Below are 16162 nucleotides of genomic sequence, written 5' to 3' on the forward strand. Positions count from 1 at the left end.
TAAAATATGTAGTCTCCCTCTTTTTATTAGTAGGCTTTTATCAGTTTTGTTAATTTTTTTGTTGTTGAGACAGAGTCTCACTCTGTGGCCCAGATTAGAGTGCAGTGGCACTTCAAACTCCTGGGCTCAAGCCATCTTCCTAGCTCAGCCTTATGAGCAGCTGGGACTACAGGTGCGCATCACCATGCCTGGCTAATTTTTTTAATTTTTATTTTTTGTAACAATGAGGTTTCATTATGTTGCCCATGCTGGTCTTGAACTCCTGGGCCCAAGCAGTCCTCCCATCTTGGCCTCCCAAAGTGCTGGGATTACAGGCATGAGCCACCATGCCTGGCTTGTTTTCTAATGTAGGCATTTATTATTATTATTATTATTATTATTATTATTATTATTAATGTAAGCATTTAAAATTATACATTTCCTCATTTGAGCTGAGGCTACAAGATAAAAACAACAACAACAAAAAATCCTATCAATTTCTCCCTAAATACTGATTTAGCACCCAACTGATTATAGGGTGTGTTTTTTTTTTTTTTTTTTTTTTTTGCCTTTCCATTCATGTCAAGATAGTTTCCTTTTTTTAATTTATTGGTACAAATATTTGATGCTTTTCTGGAATATTTTATTTGTTTTCTAATACAGTTTTGTGATCAGAGAACATATTCTTGAACATATAATTTCAATTTTATTAAATTTATTGAGACTTCTCAGTGTGACTAATTTTGATTAATATCTCATGAGCACTTGGGAGAAAATACGTATTATTCAGTTTGGGGATGTAGTTTTTTGTTGTCTACATCAGTTTGGTGTAGGTGGGTGACAGTGTTCACATCTTCTATACCCTGGGCTTTTTTTTGGTTTTATTTTTCAGACTGTTTCCATCACTTACGTAGAGTGGGTATTAAAATCTCCCACTCTGATTTTTTTTTTCCTTTTGCTTGTTTTTTCCTTTAGTTCTGTCAATTTTTGTATTATATATTTGAAGCTCTGTTATTGGGACATCTCAAGCCACTAGTCATAGACTAGGGAGTGCATAGACTAGGGAGTGCTTTCAGACCAAAAGACATAAACTCACAAATTTTACCCATTACTGTTCCCATCATCCAACGGTTGACTTACCTCTGTTTTCTGCCTGCCTTTATTAAGTCTCCAAATGATTGCCTTTTAAAAACTGTTTGTAGATTTTGTAATTGTTATTGATCAAACTATTGTAGCATTACTAGAAACCACGACCATCATTTCTTTTTTAATGGATTATTGTCCTGTGGTATAGTTGTTTGCCTCTATGTTCTTGAACAATTAATTGTAGTTATTTTATTGTGTGCATGTGTGGTTTTCTTTGGTTGTTGTTGTTGTTGTTTTTTTTTTTTTGAGACAGTCTTGCTCTGTTGCCCAGGCTGAAGTACAGTGGCACAATCATAGCTCACTGCAGCCTTGAACTCCTAGGCTCCAGTGATGCTCCTGCCTCAGCCTCCCAAGTAGCTGGGACTACAGGCATGTGCCACCATGCCTAGCTAGCTTTTTTAAAAATTTATTTTTGTAGAGGTGGGGTCTTGCTTTGTCTCCCAGACTGGTCTTGAACTCCAGGCCTCAAGTGATCCTCCTGACTCAGCCTTCCAAAGCGCTGGGATTATAGACATGAGCCACCACACCCTGCCACTTGTGGTTAAAGTCAAATGCTTAATGTTTCCAATGCCTGGGTTACCTGTGACTCTATTTCTATTATCTGGCTTTTTAATCCCGTTTCTTTGCTGCACTTGGTAATATTTAATTAAATGTCAGATCTGTATGAAGAACACTGGTAAATGCCTCACTTATTAATAGGATCATGGTCCATTCATCCCTCAAGTTCTGGCAGCCTTGGACTTCAACTTCTTGTCTCTCTCTCTCCTCATGAGATTGCCTAATGCTCTGTTGGCTTTTCTGCCTCTTAGCAGCTGCTGTCTCTGTGGTTTCTTAGTGTCTTGTTCCACGTCAAGAATCAGCATGTGCCCAGAGGAAAAAAAGACATGGAGAAAATTGGGGTTACTTCAGTGAGGTTCTGTTCTTTCAGGGCTGTCGTCCCTCAAGACCTGGCTCCCTCGGCAGCTCTCTGATGCCTTCAAATAAACTTAAAATTGTTCTGGCTTTATTAGTTTCTTGTCCTCAAAACAATTGTCTGATTGTTTTGAGGTTACAATGGTCTGTAACAGAAGCAGAAGTCCTTTTTAATTCTTTATACTTTTTTTGTGTTACACATATCTACTAGAGTTAGTGTTTTGCAATTTACTTTCTTTTATGGTATATTTTGATGAACAGAAATTCTTAATTTTAAAGTTGTTGAATTTGGCAGTTTCTTTTATGATTAATACTTATGCCTTATTTTAGAGATCCTTCTGGAGATCACAAAGATAGTCTCCTATTATTGTCTTCTAAAAGTTTTGAAGTTTCATATTAAAATTTTTTTTTTTTTTTTTTTTTTTTTTTTGAGAAATGGTCTCTGTCACCTAGGCTGGAGTGCATTGAGTGGCACTATCATGCCTCACTGCAACCTCAAATTCCTGGACTCAAACAAGCCTCCAGAGTAGCTAAGACAACAGGTACACGCCACAACAATTGGCTAGTTTTTAAATTTTTTGTAGAGATGAGGATCTCGCTTCGTTGTCCAGGCTGGTTTCAAACTGGTGGCCTCAAGTGATCCTCCTGCTGCATCCTCCCAAAGTGCTGGGATTACAGGTGTGAGCCATCATGCCCAGCCTATTTGAATATCTTTTTGTCTTCAGGAGTTAAAATTTGGTTTTTGTTTTTGCTATGGTTTGGAGGTTTAGAGATCCTGATTCGTTTTTCCCCATATAGGAAACCGCTTGTTCTAGCAGCATTATTGAATAATTTGTCCTTCTTCAGTGATCTGTAATGTCTCCTATGTCATATATATATGGGTCTTCTCTCTTTTTTAATCTTTCTTTTTTTAAAATGCCTCTAATCAATAGTTAATCTTTTTTATCTCTATTTCATTTTATTGGTTAATTTTAAAATTTCCAATAGCATACAGTTTAATTTACTATAATTTCAAAAGAAGTTTTATATTTGGTAATGCATATTTTCTACCTACTTCTCCTTCTTCTTTATTTCCTTTTCTTCCTCCACTTTCATACCCCCTCCACTTTCATACCCCCCCACTTTCATACTCCTTCCACTTTCATACTCCCTCCACTTTCATACCCCCTCCACTTTCATACTCCCTCCACTTTCATACCCCCTCCACTTTCATACCCCCTCCACTTTCATACCCCCTCCACTTTCATACCCCCTCCACTTTCATACCCCCTCCACTTTCATACCCCCTCCACTTTCATACCCCCTCCACTTTCATACCCCCTCCACTTTCATACCCCCTCCACTTTCATACCCCCTCCACTTTCATACCCCCTCCACTTTCATACCCCCTCCACTTTCATACCCCCTCCACTTTCATACTCCCTCCACTTTCATACACCCTCCACTTTCATCCTCCCTCCACTTTCATACCCCCTCCACTTTCATACCCCCTCCACTTTCATACACCCTCCACTTTCATACCCCCTCCGCTTTCATCCTCCCTCCGCTTTCATCCTCCCTCCGCTTTCATACCCCCTCCGCTTTCATACCCCCTCCGCTTTCATCCTCCCTCCGCTTTCATCCTCCCTCCGCTTTCATCCTCCCTCCGCTTTCATACTCCCTCCAATTTCATACCCCCTCCACTTTCATACCCCCTCCACTTTCATACCCCCTCCAATTTCATACCCCCTCCACTTTCATACACCCTCCACTTTCATCCTCCCTCCACTTTCATCCTCCCTCCACTTTCATCCTCCCTCCACTTTCATCCTCCCTCCACTTTCATCCTCCCTCCACTTTCATACCCACTCCACTTTCATCCTCCCTCCACTTTCATACCCCCTCCACTTTCATACCCCCTCCACTTTCATACTCCCTCCAATTTCATACCCCCTCCACTTTCATCCTCCCTCCACTTTCATCCTCCCTCCACTTTCATCCTCCCTCCACTTTCATCCTCCCTCCACTTTCATCCTCCCTCCACTTTCATACCCACTCCACTTTCATCCTCCCTCCACTTTCATACCCACTCCACTTTCATCCTCCCTCCGCTTTCATACCCCCTCCACTGTCGTTCTCCCTCCACTTTCATCCTCCCTCCACTTTCATCCTCCCTCCACTTTCATCCTCCCTCCACTTTCATCCTCCTGCCACTTTCATACCCACTCCACTTTCATCCTCCCTCCACTTTCATACCCCCTCCACTTTCATACCCCCTCCACTTTCATTTCCCTCCACTTTCATACCCCCTCCACTTTCATACCCCCTCCACTTTCATACCCCCTCCACTTTCATACCCCCTCCACTTTCATACCCCCTCCACTTTCATACCCCCTCCACTTTCATACCCCCTCCACTTTCATACCCCCTCCACTTTCATCCTCCCTCCACTTTCATCCTCCCTCCACTTTCATACTCCCTCCAATTTCATACCCCCTCCACTTTCATACCCCCTCCACTTTCATACCCCCTCCACTTTCATACCCCCTCCACTTTCATACCCACTCCACTTTCATACTCCCTCCAATTTCATATTCCCTCCACTTTCATACCCCCTCCACTTTCATACCCCCTCCACTTTCATACCCCCTCCACTTTCATACCCCCTCCACTTTCATACCCCCTCCACTTTCATACCCCCTCCGCTTTCATACCCCCTCCGCTTTCATCCTCCCTCCGCTTTCATACCCCCTCCGCTTTCATCCTCCCTCCGCTTTCATCCTCCCTCCGCTTTCATCCTCCCTCCACTTTCATCCTCCCTCCACTTTCATCCTCCCTCCACTTTCATCCTCCCTCCACTTTCATCCTCCCTCCACTTTCATCCTCCCTCCACTTTCATCCTCCCTCCACTTTCATACCCACTCCACTTTCATCCTCCCTCCACTTTCATCCTCCCTCCACTTTCATCCTCCCTCCACTTTCATCCCACCTCCGCTTTCATACCCCCTCCACTGTCATCCTCCCTCCACTTTCATACCTCCTCCACTTTCATACCCCCTCCACTTTCATACCCCCTCCACTTTCATACCCCCTCCGCTTTCATACCCCCTCCGCTTTCATCCTCCCTCCACTTTCATCCTCCCTCCACTTTCATCCTCCCTCCACTTTCATCCTCCCTCCACTTTCATCCTCCCTCCACTTTCATCCTCCCTCCACTTTCATCCTCCCTCCACTTTCATACCCCCTCCACTTTCATACCCCCTCCACTTTCATCCTCCCTCCGCTTTCATACCCCCTCCACTGTCATCCTCCCTCCACTTTCATACCCCCTCCACTTTCATACCCCCTCCACTTTCATACCCCCTCCACTTTCATCCTCCCTCCACTTTCATCCTCCCTCCACTTTCATCCTCCCTCCACTTTCATCCTCCCTCCACTTTCATACCCACTCCACTTTCATACCCCCTCCACTTTCATACCCACTCCACTTTCATCCTCCCTCCACTTTCATCCTCCCTCCACTTTCATCCTCCCTCCACTTTCATCCTCCCTCCACTTTCATACCCACTCCACTTTCATCCTCCCTCCACTTTCATCCTCCCTCCACTTTCATACCCACTCCACTTTCATCCTCCCTCCACTTTCATCCTCCCTCCACTTTCATCCTCCCTCCACTTTCATACCCCCTCCACTTTCATACCCCCTCCACTTTCATACCCCCTCCACTTTCATACCCCCTCCACTTTCATACCCCCTCCACTTTCATCCTCCCTCCACTTTCATACCCCCTCCACTTTCATACCCCCTCCACTTTCATACCCCCTCCGCTTTCATACCCCCTCCGCTTTCATCCTCCCTCCGCTTTCATCCTCCCTCCGCTTTCATACCCCCTCCACTTTCATCCTCCCTCCACTTTCATACCCCCTCCACTTTCATACCCCCTCCACTTTCATACCCCCTCCACTTTCATCCTCCCTCCACTTTCATCCTCCCTCCACTTTCATCCTCCCTCCACTTTCATCCTCCCTCCACTTTCATCCTCCCTCCACTTTCATCCTCCCTCCACTTTCATCCTCCCTCCACTTTCATACCCACTCCACTTTCATCCTCCCTCCACTTTCATCCTCCCTCCACTTTCATCCTCCCTCCGCTTTCATACCCCCTCCACTTTCATACCCCCTCCACTTTCATACTCCCTCCACTTTCATACTCCTTGGCTCTACTTGGGCTTTTGCTATTCCCTATACATTTAATGATCAACTTGTTAAATTCTACCAGTAATCTGTTAGAATTTGAATTGGCGTGGCCTGAGTCCATAGGCCCACTGTCTTCCAGCTGATTTATTATAATTTGGATCCTTCTATGAACATGATTTGTATCTCCATTATATATACCTTTTTAAACATCTTTCAATAAAGTAGTATAATTTTATTTATACAGATTCTGCATGATTTGTTGCATTTATCTGTTAGATTTATTCCTAGATATCTTTCTTGTTGTTATTATAAGTAATATTTTTGGTAACTGCCTTTTCTTTTACTAGCATAGAGAAATTCAGGACTTAAAAAAATCATATACCAACAGCCTTGTTATTATTTCTAATAATTTCTAGATGATTTTAGATTATTTATATAGACAATGTCAAGATTGAGATTAGAATTATAGGTTGACTGTTGTTTTTTTTTTGCTTTGAAGATGTTATTCCATTGTTTTTGGGTGTTCATATGAAATATATGTTCACATTTAAAGATAAACATGCAAGGAAGTATCCTTGAGTCAAGCTACAGGGAAACAGTAATACATTTGGAATTCCAGTGACTTCAAACATAGGATGATCAAATAGTAAGTGTTAAAAAATAGTATAAAGTATTTAAAAATAAAATACGGAATCTCAAGAATGAGCAAGAAACTATTTTTAAAAATGACTGCAAATACTTGAAAAAGAACCAAATAGGACTTTTAGAAGTAAAAAATGTAGTCAATAAATCTAAAACTTTGTTGGACAGGTAAATCAGATTAAACCTGAGGGTCTAAACTGAGTTTGCTTTCTTCCAGAGAGGATTTGTGACTGTTTCTAGTAGACCCAGGGATTACTATTGACTTGGAACCACTTTAGTCTTCTTCCTGGGAACTTGACTTACCCAGGAGTCTCAGATACACTTTTCCCATTGTAATCAAGAACTAGTGCTAGCCACAGTCATTTGCCCTTGAGGCAATTCTTCCTTTAGGATATGCTTATTGCTGATTTTTACTGACACCATTTTTTTAACAGGTCCTGTGAACCAAACAATGGAATGAAAATGTCTTATGCTGTGTAATTGCTCCTCAGTAAATCTAGTCCACTTACTGCCTGAAGGAAAAATGTCACTATAAGTATTTTCTTTGGGAAATTTCTGACTTATTACTTTCGCCCATTTATCTGTTGACTACTTATTGCTTTCCAGACTTATGTACATATGCTGGACAGTAGTAATTCTTTGATGTATAAGTTGTAAGTATTTTTCTCCTAGTTTTTTGTTTAACTTGGAAATTTGTTTTTAGTGTTTCATATATGGAAAATTTAAATTACAGTATAAAGTTTAGCAGTCTCTTCCTTTATGGCTTTTGAATTCTAATGTATCCTTTCGTATTATGAGCCCAGAATGATGTGCCTTCTGTATCTTCTTCTAAGATACTTGTATGCACTTACCTCAAATACAGATATTTACCTTTATATCTTCAATAACTCTTGACTTTATTTTTGTAAATGTGTGAGGCAGAGATTAAATTTTCCTCAAATGAATTGTCTCAGCAATAGTTAGTAAAGAGTTCATCATCTTTAACTTTCTTATTTGCAATGCCACCTTTATCTTATAGTAAATTCCCATTTATAAAAGGGCAAATTTCATTTTAGTGATATGTTTTTGTTTTATTTTATTTTATTTTTTGAGATACAGTTTCACTCTGTTGCCCAGGCTGGAGTGCAGTGGCGCGATCTCGGCTCACCACAACCTCCACCTGCTGGGTTCAAACGATTCTCGTGCCTCAGCCTCCCGAGTAGCTGAACTACAGGCACGCGCCACCACTCCCAGCTTATTTTTGTATTTTTAGTAGAGACGGGGTTTCATCATGTTGGCCAGGCCAGTCTCAAACTCCTGACCTCAGGTGATCCACCTGCCTCGGCCTCCCAAATATTTGTTTTGTTTTGATATTACTATTTTGGTGTTTTCGATTGTTATAACATCTTTATTTATTTTTCTAGCCCATAGTTAAAGTAAGTCCTTTTTCTATATTCCTTTTTATCGAGGGTATCTTAATTTTACTCGTTATTTTTCTCTCGTGCATGAATTTTAGAATCAGCATGGCAGTTCCATGAAGTTTGTATAGAATTGTGTGATTAGGTTAATTTGGGTGGTGGGGGCAGAGAATTGGCTTAAAGAATTTTCTTTTTACGATATAGAAGATTCCCATCTGAAACCATGGTTATATTTGTTAGAATTTGGTAAGGTTGTAGGGAACAGAAAAACTGAAAAGCCATTGCATAAGCAAATTATCTCTCATGTTCAGAAAAACTGAATTGCAAGGATCACGGTCCGTGGTGTTAGGGATCCGTGCTCCATGTTTGCCTCCTTTCTGTTCTTCGGACACACTAGTCATGGTCCTGATGTATAATTTTATTTATTTATTATTTTCTTTAATGTTTTTAATGTTTAATTTTGGGGGGTACATAGGTGTATATTTATGGGTTACGTGAGATTTTGATAAAACCCACTGTATAGTTTTCGATGTGGTATGCAGTGAAAGCTGTCCCTCAGTCTTCATATGACATGGTCTTTCATATATCAAATCTACCTCCTTAGAGAGGTAAATTTTGCTTGGCCAACCAACATAAAGTAGCTTCCACAGTGACATCTGCTGTCTTGAGGTACTTATCTAAAATTATTTTGTTCATTTATTTGTTTACCCCTGCTTCCATGTATTTCCCACTTCTTCTTAATCGTCTATGAAAGCTTACAATGATTGTTTACCATTGTATGTATACCGAGTGTTTAGAACAATGCCTGTTTCATAATAGGCATTCAAATATTTGTTGAAATGGTGAGTTTTGGAAAAGGAGTATTTATAATCTCAGCTATTTCTTACATATTTTTGTACAAAGGTGCACTTTTCATTTTTGTACAGTACTTTCTAGTAATTCACAGTCACACATGGCTTTATGCATATCTTTCCATAGTGATGTCTTTTTAAATTTAATTTTGCTTCCCTGGATACTTACATCACTTCAGTTATTTATTTATTTATTTATTTTTTAAGATGGAGTCTCACTCTGTCTCCCAGGCTGGAGTGCAGTGGCACGATCTCGGCTCACTGCAAGCTCTGCCTCCTGGGTTCACGCCATTCTCCTGCCTCAGCCTCCTGAGTAGCTGGGTCTACAGGCACCTGCCACCACACCTGGCTAATTTTTTTTGTATTTTTTTAGTAGTGACGGAGTTTCACCGTGTTAGCCAGGATGGTCAGATGGTCTCGATCTCCTGACCTCGTGATCCACCTGCCTCGGCCTCCCAAAGTGCTGGAATTACAGGCATGAGCCACCGTGCCCAGCCCTACTTCAGTTACTTTTTAAATGAAACTGATAATAGACCCTCGATGTTGGCTCTTTTGTTAAATAAGAAGAAATAGTAGCGAATAATATTAGCTCTTGTCTTGACCAAACTGTATGACATTTAATAATATAGAATGATATTTTCATAGTTTTTTAAAACTATTTTGTTAACTTACACTTTTCGGGGGGATTCATTTGTGACTTTTTCTGCTAAGAAGATTCTGTTTTCTATTCTGCTTGTCAGTATAGCTGGGGTGAATTTGGGAAGCTGTATTGTGCTTAAACACCAGAGGGTGCCAGAGATTCATGTTCTTTCCATCATACTTCAGAATCAGAAGTGGCAAGCAGGATAGTACCTCTGCATGTTTGCATAACCGTATTTCAACTGAAGATGTGATGATAATAAGGAATTAATATCAATATTTTTATGTGATCATTTATTTAAAGTCCTTATATTTTAGAGATACATAATAAAATATTTATGGATAATATCTATATACTATATCTGGTAGTGAAGGTGTTTTAACAACTAGGGGTTTTAGTGTGATTTTTATTACTTTAAAAAGACACTCTTGGAAAATAATATAGGACCAGATTATGTGCTATTTGCATAGATGGTATTACTCTATCAATTTTAATGTCCATTTTTTCCATACTGCAGGAATTAGATTGTCTAGTGTATATTAACTTATTTAACTTTCATCATATATAATTCATTGTTTTATGTATTATGAGTCTATTTGTCCTTGTGTATGCTCACGCTTGTAATCCTAGCACTCTGGGAGGCTGAGGTGGGAAGATCACCTGAGGTCAGGAGTTCGAGACCAGCCTGACCAACGTGGCGAAACTCCATCTCCACTAAAAATACAAAAATGAGCCAGGTGTGGTGGTGCGCCTGTAGTCCCAGCTACTTGGGAGGCTGAGGCAGGGAGAATTGCTTTGAACCTGGGAGGCAGAGGTTGCAGTGAGCCGAGATGGAGCCATTGCACTCAAGCCAAAAACAAAAAACCCCCCAAAATTAGTTGGGCATGGTGGCGCACGCCTGTAATCCTAGCTACTTGGGAGGCTGAGGCGGGAGAATGACCTGAGCTCCGGAAGTGAAGGCTGCAGAAAGGTGAGATTGCACCGCTGCACTCCAGCCTGGGTGTCTTAATAAAAAAGAGAGAGAGAAAAAAGAAATGAGGTTGTTGAACATTCCAAGTGAATTATATGAGTGAAGACTTGGAGATTATATTGTGAAGTCTTTCAAAGTTTTTAGTCATATTTTGTCATAGTAAAGTTATGTTCAGGAAAATTTATCTGTGTACTTTAGTGCAGAATAAACTGAGAAGGAGGACGTTAGAGGTAGGTACACCATGAAGTGAAGGTTGAAGTTATATAGGTAGGAGATAGGGCATATCTTATTTATTTGTCACGAGCATTCTCAAGAATGATCAAAGCCAAGAGACAGTTATAATGCTGTGGTGTGAAAAATCTAAAAATTTCTTGTTAAGAAATTAAATTAGGCCAGGCGTAGTGGCTCACACCTGTAATCCGAGCACTTTGGGAGGCCGAGGTGGGCGGATCATCTGAGGTCTGGAGTTCGAGATCAGCCTGGCCAACATGGTGAAACCCTGTATCTACTAAAAATACAAAATTAGCTGGGTGTGGTGGTGCATGCCTGTAGTCCCAGTTACTTGGGAGGCTGGGACAGGGGAATTGCTGGAACCTGGGAGGCGGAGGATGCAGTGAGCCGAGACTGTGCCATTTCACTCCAACCTGGCAGCCTGGGCAACAGAGTGAGACTCTGTCTCAAAAAAAAAAAAAAAAAAAAAAGAAATTAATAATTGAACTGAGAACATGAATATAGGAAAGAGCTAGTACATACTTTAGGAAACAATTGATAACTAAATATTTCCTAGTATACTATAGATCAGCAGTCTCAGAGTTACCCAGGGAATTTGTTAAAATTTTGGTTCCTGGAGCTGATCTAATCTAGAATAAAATCTCTGGAGATTGGGTATGGCAGGAACTTGTATTTTAAAAATCCTTATATTTCTGATGTTCATTATAAATTTAGGAACTATAAGTATATATAGACCAGCATTTGACAGACATTTTCATGAAAATGAATGAAGTGAGTCTGTCACTTTAGGGAAAAAAACCTGACAGTATTTTTTTTTTTTTGCCAATGATAAAGTTGGAGCTATCAAGCAAAAATGAAAATTTTGCAAAACATATCTATTACCATGACTTTGACAGCTTTCCAATAGTTATATTTTCTGATTTGGTTGGTGGAGATACATGTAATTTTGGATTATGTATTAGAATCTAAATTTGGAAGAACTGTATAACTCAGTGAACTAGTATTTTCCATATTACCAATGGATGATGTTGCAAAACCATGTCTGAGTAACAGATCCCATTCAAAATGCAAGAGGACCCGTGGATTTTAAAAAGATTTGTAAAAATAGAAGGCAGTACCACTCTTGATCTATTTTTAAATTTTGATATGTTAATTTTTGTTAAAGTATGTTATTTATGGTAATATATATTTGTTATTTTTCATTGAATAAATAATACCAATTTTTAGTTTCTGATGCAGTTTTAGTTTCTAATAGTTTTCACACAAAATTACATGAGAGGGTCATTTTCACTCCCATTTTACAGATAAGGGGATCAATGAATAGACGTGGGAAGAAACTTGTCCATGGTCATCCTATTAATATTTATTTTTTATTTTTTATTTTTGAGATGAAGTCTCACTCTGTCGCCCAAGCTGGAGTGCAGTGGCGCGATCTCAGTTGCAAACTCTGCCTCCCGGGTTCAAGAGATTCTCCTGCCTCAGCCTCCCGAGTAGCTGGGATTAGAGGCATGCAACCATGCCCAGCTCATTTTTGTATTTTTAGTAGAGATGGGGTTTCACCATATTGGCCAGGTTGGTGCTGAGCCCCTGACCTCAGGAGACACGCCCACCTCGGGCTCCGAAAGTGTTGGGATTACAGGTGTGAGCCACTGCACCCAGCCATCCTGTTAATAATGGTCAGAACAGGGACTGAAACCTTGACCTCTTTAGAATCAGTACTCTTAATTTTTATAACTCAGTATTTTTCTTAGTGTGGTCCTTAGACCATTTGTATCATGATCATTTAAGTGTGCCTGTTAGAAAACTCCAAATCCCTGGTCTCCATCATAGGCCTACCAAATGACAATCATGGGTACTGTGTGGATGTGTGTTTGACATTGAGACCTGCATTTTAAATATACTTCCTAGGTGTTTCCTAAAAACACTATTGCTTGAGAAGTACTGCAGTATGCTACGCTACATTTGAGTTAATAAGAAGAGAGGGAAATTCCCATGAGAAAAACAACTTTAAAGCATAGAAGAAGGAATAAGCAGGATATTGTGTGAATTTACTGGCTCACTGTGGTAGAGAGGCTCTGCTTGAGAGAGGTGAAAAAAGAATATTGAAGGCAAACTAATTTTATTACGGATTTAGTAATCTAAGGAAATAACTAGATCTTAAAATAAAAGTTTTTGTTTATATTTTTAAAACTCATTTATTTGAGTAGGTAATGTGAACATTTTACACAAAATTTATAAGGTACAAGAAGGTATGCAATGAGAAAAGTAAGGGTTCCCCTGACTTCTTTATCCCCCTGTTACCGAGGTTCCCAGCCTAGAGCCAACCAGTTACCACTTTTTTTCAGTTTCTTATGTATTGTTCTAAGTATAGTATTTTTTTTTTCTTGGGTACAGTATACTTTATTGATGGTACATGACAAGATGGAGCTCCCTAGATATGGTATTCAACACAGATGGTAATATATAATACATACATAATGTTTTGCTTTTTTTGTTTTTTTTTTTTAACCACTTAATAGTAATCTTGGAGATTGTCTCGTCAGTACATATTCACTGTGATTTTGATATTTTTAACAAAGTTCCATGATGATGGACATTTAGGTTGTTTCCATTGTTTCATACTAGGAAAAAAGCTGCAGTGATAGGTGATGAAGATGATTAATATGATCAATAAAATTAGTTGGAATTTAAGGCAAATACATTGATTAGAAAAGAAGACAGAGTAAGAACTACCATAACAGAGACAAACATGTGCTCTCAGGAGTTCAGCATTGTAGCAGTTGGACAAATGATTTAAAATTATAAAACCAGCATTTCTAAAGTAGGCATTCAAAGTGGATCTGGGACATAGATAAGGCTTTGAAAGCTTTGAAAATAAGAAAAAAGCAAAGGGGCTGGGCGTGGTGGCTCACACCTGTAATCCCAGCATTTTGGGAGGCCGAGGCAGGCAGATCACCTGAGGTTAGGAGTTTGAGACCAGCCTGGCCAACGTGGCAAAATCCTGTCTCTACTAAAAAAAATACAAAAATTAGCCAGGCGTGGTGGTGCTACTCAGGAGGCTGAGGCATGAGAATCGCTTGAACCCAGGTGGTGGAGGTTGCAGTGAGCCGAGACCTTGCCACTGCACTCCAGCCTGGGCGACAAAACGAGACTCAGTCTCAAAGAAACAAAAAAACAAGCATAGGAAGTTGAAGACTAGAACAGGAAGGGAATAGTCTAAGCAAAGTCCAGAATCAGGAGGAGTTATTCTATAGTGAGTAATGGAAGGAAGGGGGAAGAGTGCTAACTACGGTCATTACCTGGAAGACCTTGGATGTCAAGTTGAGTTCAGGGTAATGTGAAAGATTTTTGAACAGGAAAATAACGTGACTGACTTTACTTTAGAAGAAGTAGTCTGCTGTTGTTAGAGAAGTTAAGGGGATAGAAGAAGACATTGTAAGAAGGCAGGCATGAGCAGGCATTCTCAAAAGCTAAAGAATTAGATCAGTTTCAGAAGCTAGAATGCAAAGCATTTGTGATAAATTAGTGATATTTTTGTAATATTTGCCTAGTTCCCTGTAACACTCCATAGAATCTTGAGTTGGAAGGCTTTTTCTACTGAGGCACTATTAAGTTTGTTTTTCTGAATATCTTTTAAAACAAAACAGATTGTCTTTCACAGCACCTTCATCGAAAGACACCGCATCAGACCAGAAGACTTGAAGACTTGGTTTGGTGATTCTTACTTACTTCTTGAAAATTAAAACCAAACCAGAATCACAAATATCTCTAAACATCAAAGCCTTTGCTAGTGTCCTGACCTCTTATCTAGCCTTACTGATATGCTGCTAGAACACTGCTTTCCTTTAGTCTGCCTCCTTGACTAAAGAAGTTTTAAATAGCTTGGGTGCTGTTTTTTTGTGGCATCTTTTCCTCTTTCCTCAGTAGGGGTCCTCCTCTACGCCTGCCACCATCTGTAACCATGGTAACTAGAGGGAGTTGTATTCAGCTTGGGGCTAGATAGAAGGAAGGATGGCAGGCAAGAACAAATCTTATTGAGTAGTTAGTTCCCTGCTCATTTGCAGGGAAAGGCTGCAAGATTCTAAAAGACATGGGACTGTCTCCTCATTGACTGAATTCTGTTCAGTGCTAATACAATGCTAGGTATTGGTAGTAAGTAGGCCTGGCACTGGTCTTGCCAGCCTGTGTGTGAGATGTCAACAAAGGCTGTACAGGGACCTTGCTAGAGAAGCAAGGTGCAATTTCCAGGGGCCTGTGTACCTGGCGCACATCTTAGTTGACAGGCAGTCAGTGTTGTATGTATATGTGTAAAGGTCATGTGGAGTTACCCGCACGTTAAAACTCCAGTTTTACTTTAAAGCAGGGATGAGGTTATATCTCTACACTTCAATTTTTCTATCTTTACTTTTCTTTATCTGAGTGTTTACTTATGTTACTTTCAATATCACCAATTATTTTGATTGGGCAATCCATATATATAGTACAACATTCAAAAGATAGAAAAGGGTATAATTGGTATAAAGTAAGCCTTCTTCCTATCCCTGGTTTTGTATTTCCCTCTCCAGAAAATTTCTTGTGTATCTTTCCAAAAATATATTATGCCTATGTAAGCATATGTATTTTCAAGGTGCAGTCTCTTTGTTCCATGTCAGTCCAAAGAGAGCTGCATCATTTTTTTAAGTGGTTGAGAGGGACCTTAGAAAGCACCTAATCTGAGTTATGTATTTTTTGGAGGCGGAAACTGAGTCCCAGAAATGTTAAATAACTGGTTAGGATTCTGTTTTGCAGTGATCTGACTTTTCATTTATGTTCACGTGTTCTTTTGAAAATAAATTTTACATAGTCCCATTAAAATTTTTTTACTCAGATTTTGGTCCATCTTTAGGCTTATGATTCCTTACATTCTTAATGCTTTCGATGTTTAAATGTTTAGATGTTTAAATCTGGACACATTGATTTATTTATATAGGTGGCAGAGTGATTCTTAAAATCGTTCTTAGCATCCCATATCTCTGAGGATACCTTTGTGACATTTCTTTGCTCTGCATATTTCATTTGGTGGTTTGAGAAATTAAGTTTTTACTGTTTTCTTTCCCCATTACAGAGACATGCCTTTTAATTTTGAGCTTTTGGTATACTGTTCATGTAAGACCATTGTTACTTCTCTTCATTTTTTCAATTGCTGTGTTTAGCAGTTTACTTTCCTTGAGTTTTTTTTT

General features: G+C 39.8%; 1 protein-coding gene across 2 annotated transcripts in view; it reads left to right on the forward strand.

Annotated features, from left to right (window-relative positions):
• The window catches only part of TAF4B (TATA-box binding protein associated factor 4b), a 167111-nt gene that overhangs the window by 72637 nt on the left and 78312 nt on the right, over positions 1–16162 (forward strand). The window lies entirely within an intron of this gene.

Source organism: Pan paniscus, chromosome 17, assembly GCF_029289425.2.
Source record: "Pan paniscus chromosome 17, NHGRI_mPanPan1-v2.0_pri, whole genome shotgun sequence".
In the NCBI taxonomy this organism is placed as follows: Eukaryota; Metazoa; Chordata; class Mammalia; order Primates; family Hominidae; genus Pan; species Pan paniscus.